We start from the raw sequence: 6732 nt of genomic DNA on the forward strand, positions 1-6732 counted from the left end.
CCCACTGGTGTGGCAGAAGGACCTGTTCAGCCAACAGTGAAATCTGCCCCCCTGTGTCCACAATCGTTCCTGAGAGCTCAGAATTGGGAATGCGAGGGAGGGTGGCTCTAGTGTGCATCAGGTTCAGTCCTCATAGTTGTCTCTCTTCTCGGTTACAGAAGATGTCGACGCTGGTCCTGCACAAGCTGCTGAGGACCCTGCAAGCTGTGAGTTCTCTCCCTCTGGTCCCTGCCCTGGGGAGGGTCGAACAGCTGGGATGTCAGTGGAGGCTGGGGGAGGAATTCAGGGAGAGGGGACTGGGTCCTGATCTTGGTGGTAATAGAAGAGCATGGATTGGGGTGGGACAGGTGTAGGGAAGAAGCAGGAGAACTCATACAGGCAAGGTTAATGGGGAAAAGGCTTTTGTGAATAAAAGGGAGAAAATGATAAGGTAAAATAATAATTGCAATGTCCCATGCAGTATGCAGACCTTTACCTGTAAACAGCTTTCGTGACTCCCAGCTCCTTTGCAAGGTGCCCACTATCTGGCCTCAGACCCCATTTCCAACTCTCTTTCCCATGTCTCTCTCTCATGTACCACCCATATCTGCTAAATTTAACTTCTTTGCATTCTGCCCACCTGCCCCACACATACCTTCCCCAGAGCTCTTGCTGACTCACTTCCTGCCCCCAAGGAAGCCCCTTTAGAACAACCTCCCTGCCAAAATCCTGCATTTAAGACCCAGCTTCTCTCTCCCATGCTCCCTGATTGCCCCCACACTCCTCTCCCGATTCCTCCCCAACCCTGCCCAGAACAAGTGCCCAGCCTGCCCATCTCCCGAGAGGCTCTGTCTTAGTCCATTCGGGCAGGCTGCTACAATTAACCAAAAACTGGCTTACACAGCAGGAAGATATTTCCCATGGTCCTGGAGGCTACACATCTGAGACCAGGGTGTCTGCATGGTCAGGTTCTGGTGAGAACCCTCTTCCAGGTTGAAGGCTGCCAACTTTTCATCATATCCTCACATGGCGGAAAGAAGGGGAGAGAGCTCTCTGTGGTCCCTTCCACAAAAGCACTAACGTCATTCATGAGGGCTTCACCTCATGACCTAATTACCTCCCCAAGGCCCCACCTCCTGATACCATTCTGTTGGAAGTTCAGATTTCACCAGATGCATTGGGGCAGGGCAGTGGAGTGGGGGGGAAGAGACAAACACTCATCTATAATGAGTACATAGTATGTAGAAATCCCACATCTCTTAAGAGGGAGTGTTTATGCCATATCATTTCTATAACCTGGCACCCAGAACATATTAGGTATCTGAGGCCCTGCCACCCATTCCTAAGGAAAAAAAACACACTTGACTTTGCTAAAATCAACAAATCTGTGTGTTTGTAACTCCAGTGCAATCTGATGCACCCCAAGAGACAACCATAGCAGCCCAGACTTCAGCGGCAGCCCAGGACACTTCGGTGGCACCCGAGGAGCCAACCACCGAGCAAAGAAAAAATCTCCTGGGTAAGTCTCTGTGTCTATAACGGATACAACCCAAAGAAATCTCTGGCAGCAAGTTTACATGATGCCTCTGTCCACAAAGACAAGCCCAGAAGAAGCAGACATTCATTCATTCACCTGAACACAAACCACAAATGAGGTGAACCCTACACCCAGAGTCTCTGCAATAGTAGATTTTGCTGCCTGCACTATACATGGTTTCTCTCCTGGCCCACTCACTTCCTATGAGAGAGAAGCTAGGCCCCTCAGCAAAACTTCTGCACTTTAGGAATTTATACAAGGATAATGGGGGAAGAGAGGAAGAGGTGGGAACTCTCTTTAAATGACATGGCTTTTCTGCTGATGTGATTCTTCTACTCCAAAATTAGAATCCGTGATAGAGAAAGGTATCTCGGACGTAATCAATGTCATTGAAAGCTTAAAAAAAAGGGTGGACGATAGAATTGAAAACAGAAGAAGACAACTTAAAAGTAAGTGCATCCTAAGGCAAAGCCTTGTGGGAACGGGAGTGCTCACCAGCCACCAGCCAACTGGGGAGGTGGGAAAGACCATGCCCACACCACCACCCTACACAGGAGATCTGGGACTACCTCAGCCCCTCTCCATTGAAATTTCCTTCATTTGTGCCTTCAAATGGCTCAAATTTCTCATCCACATAAAAAATGCATGGTTGTCTGATACCAGATGCCCCTGGGGTCCTACCCCAAACCTTTCCACTGCAGAGTCTGCTTGCTCATTTCTCTTCCTCTCACGCTTGCCCAGGTTGGGGGATAGGGCTCATCATTTGGCCTCCAGTGAATCTAACCTCCCTCCCTCTGACTTCTGGGTCAGGCCCTCAGGGGTGCAGTGAGGTTGGAAAGAAGATTGAGTTGAGGATGGAATGTGTGGGTGGTGCTTTTGGCCCTTCAAGCCTCATTCTTATCTCTGCTTTCTTCCAGACCTACTGGGAAGAAAATGAATCTAAGATTTTTCCCTTGAGAAGCTGTAAAGAATGGGATCTGGGAACTTAACGCCTTAATCATGTGTACGGCTCAGAGCAATTAAATTGAAAGCATTCAACTTGTTGTGTGCCTGTGTTCTGTAGGGTGGGCCTGAGGGGGAGGGAGGAAAGCCCTGCCTGGAGCCCATACCCTGAGCCGGTCACAGACCACTTTCAGGACACTGCCTCTAACAAGCCCTTTTAGTCACACTGAGCCACAGCCACATGTGCTGGGCCTCCTGCTCCAAATGCCACTCGGTTCGGTCTGCCTCCTTCTTCTTCACACAGGGCTCCTAGTGACATTTGAGCAGTTCCAAAAATTAAATCAACCTCCAAACAGCCAGGATTTGTCATCCTGAAAATAGTCAAATCCTGAGTTATTGCTACAAAAGCCACTTTCTTGTGGCATTAGTAAAAACTGCATCCCTCCTGCCTTCCACTCACAATTTCCACATGGGGCCAATTAATTTACTGAGCCTGGCTGGTGTTGCTCAGTGGGTTGAGCATCGTCCTGTGCACTGATGCAGGTGTGCAGGAGGCAGTCGATTGATTGTTATGCCCAGATTTCAAGATCCCCAAGAGACCAAACCAGGGAGCCAGCCGAGTCCGATGCAAAAGCAGAGAGTCTTTTATTCAAACCCGGGCTTGGCTCCCCTACCCTCCTTACTGGCACACCAGCAAGTGGCAGAGAGAGGGCCAGCCCTGTGGGGACAGAGGTTTCATAGTAAGGGGAGGAGAGAGGACTGTGGGCCCTGCCAATTGGCCAGGCGCAAGTCGGTATCTCGTTACATAGGATGTGGTCGTATCTATGGCGCACACTTCCCTTGATTGTCATTGGTTAGTTTAAAGAAATCCTGGGTGTGGCTAGCAGAGGTTTGGGCTTCCGGGAAGAAGCCTTGCCGAGCACATGGCTGCCCAAAAATGGAGGACCCAGGGTAAGATGGAGGGTGTAGTCCTTGCCCTTTCATTCCCCCCTTTGTCTTGGAACTTCCGGCTCAATCATGAGACGGACTGCATTTCTATTTCACCATTGCTAGAGGCCCGTACTTGGCACATAGAACTATCAACTGAACTATCCCTATACATTTAACAAATGGTCCGGTGGAAGGGAAAGAAACCATTTTAGCAATAACAACTTCTATTGAAATAGGATTTTTCTTCTTAAAATTCCTCCATGGCTATCGAAAAGCCAAATCAAGATTAATTTATCTACTGTATTCAATTTGGCTTGATGTTTGCATAAACACAACAAGAATGGTAACCGACCACCTTTGCTGGAATCTCATGGTTGAATCTTAATGTGCCCTGTAGGGCCAGGAAGCCAAGCCATCCAGCTGCCATCAGACCTGCCTGCAGTATCTGCTGAGTTAGGTGAATCCTTCACCTGTAGCAACTCCACCTGAGCCCACGCTCCAGGCTTTAAGGCCCATCTCAGTAGCCCTCCTACTCGTTGCGGCCCAGAGTGTGTGGGGGTTCCGCAGGGACGCAGAGGCATCTTTACTGCTCCCCTTCTACTCTTACCAACCGCCAGTGTTGGTAGGGCATGGGCCTGAGGCTCCAGCGCCAGCCATCTTCAGGACTCCCAAGCAGGATACCAGGCTTTCTTTGTGGCATTCTTACTGGCTTTAAGTCTTTAGAGCTCAGAGAGGGCTCTTTAAAACATGATACTCTAGTCAAAGTTTTCTGTTAATAAAACCACTATTAGGAACCAGTCTTATTGAATCTATGCAAAGAAATGTATTGCCATGACTTACTTAGCATTGCCAAATTTCGGAGGAATTACATAAGGAGAAAAACATACTGATCTGCTCTAAGATTTTCTGACTTTCCTTGCCAATTCCTTTTCATGGATTTATAACAAAACAGTAACCGTTGGCATAGAACCTTCTTTTTATGCATTACCATGCCTCAGACCTTTTATTCTACTACCCCTGACATGGGCATGGTTACGTAGGCCTGCAAGACAGTATACAGGCTGCCAACCATTAACTGTCTCTCAACAGAGACTAAAACCTGATGGGCACCCTTCCCTGCCCAGTTGGGCACCTGCCCTCTTGGCAGCTAGACACCCTTTACTTTTGGGGTTCACCCCAAACAGTCCCCTTCCAGGACAGCCAACATACATTCAAACCTGCAAGAGAATTAAAGGTCAATATAACATATCAATACAATGAAACATAATATTGGCATCATGGCCACTTCAGGCAGCCAAATCTTATACTACAGTCTATTCTTGACCTTCCTATGAATTGTCCTTGTCTTTTTGGAGCCATGTCTGTGAAGACGCAGGCATCATCTAAGTCTATTACACAGTATTGTGGGGGCTCCCAGTGGCAGGAGTGATCGCGAGAAATGTTACCAGCATCAGGCAGGTCGAGCACGCCATAACTTGAGCTTGAGCGGGTTGCGTTGATCTTGATTGACACTCCATCTGGTGACGAAGTCTTCCCGGATCACGGATGGGTCCGCTGACCGGACGTGAGTGAGATGGACCCAGGTCGCGACGCCGTCTACCTTGAGAGTGGTGGGGGTTGTCAGCACCACAGTGTAGGGACCCTTCCAACTTGGCTCGAGAGTCTCCCGGCGGTGCCTTCTGACGTAGACCCAATCTCCTGGTCTGTGCTGATGAGGAGTTGGGGTTGGGCCAGTCTTGTAGATGGCATGGAGGCTCGGCCAAATGTCCTCGTGCACCCTCTGAAGCCCTCTCAAGGAAAGAGATAGTTCTTGCAGCAAGAAAGTCAGCTTTAAGGTTAGGAATGATAGGGGGTGGCCTGCCAAACATGATAGGAGAGCCACCCAGTCCCCGCCAGTTTTCATGACTCCTTTCTACCAGCCCTGAACTCTGGGGCCTATAAGCAAAATGTCCGCAATAGCCCTGGTTACTACCTGCGTTACTTGTGAAATAAAGGCTGGTCCGTTGTCGGACCCTATCATAGCCTCTGGTTCTCCCAACCCAACAAGGTTTTGGCCAGTCTCCGAGTCAGATTCCTCCTCTCTTGGAGAACTTCAAAGTAACCCTGTTTATTAGTTACAGCACTCTGCTTTCTTGCCTTTCTACCAGTTTCCTTATCTGGCAGAGCAGCAACCAGGCCTCTTTCAAGGGAGTGTGCTAGAAGGGGATATCAGCCCCTCCTTTGCTAGCAGCAACAGGTACCAAACCCTTTCAGTACATTTGACCAGCTTCATTCCCGCCCACCTTTACAGATTCCAAGGCCCATTGTCTTCCTTTAACCAGCAAGCCAAATGACACTGGCCTGTATTATTTAATTCAGCACAGGCAGGGGGGGGGGCCCATAAAATCTCTGCCCTGAGGAACTGTGAGCCCCACCCTTAAATGTCCCAATCAGACTAGAAAAGCCACAAATACCTTTTAAATCTACCCCAGAATTCCAAAATCCCAACCCAGCACAGAATATCACATAGCAAATCAAAGTTTCCAGCAAACAAACAGACAGAGATGTTTACTAGTTGGGCGGGCCGATTTCACCCCTGACAGAGAGCAAGCACCCTTGGGGAAAGATCCCAGCAGCCGCTCAGGGCTCTTTGCTATCAGTCAGAGCACTTAGCCTCAAAGAAATCAAGCCTGTGGTTTTGTTTTGTTTTCCGCAGACTTCCACACTTACATGAACAAATAATTATACCCAAGTAGACATATAAACATCAAATAAACATTTACACTTATACCCTTTCAGTGAACAAGTACTTTTACAGTCTTGGGATCTTGAGCAGATAACAGGAACACCGCCCAAGCCCCCTGATGGGGGCCTGACAGGAACAGATGTGGGGGCCTCCCTTTCCCACATCCCAGAACAGGATTCTTGACCTATGTCTCATCCAGATAGAAACGGTACTCATCACAAACAAACAAACAAATCCAAAACCAAAAATAATTAACATTAAACAACAAAGATACATATTTAAGCAATCTAGAGTCCTTGGGTAACATAGGTTATACTTAGGCATGTCCTGGGTCTCCAGAACACTGAATTGGAGCTGCCCGACCCTGGGACAGCTTCGCTGTCCCTCCCAGGCAAAGGAAAAATGTGCCCTCTAAGATCGGTATGACCCAGTTTCTACCTGAAATAATCGTACTGTACCTTATCGCTAGACAGTTCGGGTTTCCTACGTGCCACTTTGCTAACCATAATTGTAAGCAGCAGGTTTTTTAGATTAAGAATTAGTACTAGAAATAAATTCAAGAGGCAAGCACACTTCCTGCCCATAAAACTCCGCTTAAAGCTCCACCCCTGAAATTTCA

At 48.3% G+C, this 6732-nt stretch overlaps 1 long non-coding RNA gene across 1 annotated transcript; it reads left to right on the forward strand.

Annotated features, from left to right (window-relative positions):
• The first annotated feature begins 1182 nt into the window (after positions 1-1182).
• Positions 1183-2554, forward strand: LOC106695595. The gene is made up of 3 exons (XR_002827573.1): positions 1183-1498; positions 1864-1965; positions 2434-2554. It is a non-coding gene; the product is annotated as an uncharacterized LOC106695595 (long non-coding RNA).
• The last annotated feature ends 4178 nt before the right edge of the window (positions 2555-6732 follow it).

This window comes from Myotis lucifugus, unplaced genomic scaffold, assembly GCF_000147115.1.
Source record: "Myotis lucifugus unplaced genomic scaffold, Myoluc2.0 scaffold_1772, whole genome shotgun sequence".
In the NCBI taxonomy this organism is placed as follows: domain Eukaryota; kingdom Metazoa; phylum Chordata; class Mammalia; order Chiroptera; family Vespertilionidae; genus Myotis; species Myotis lucifugus.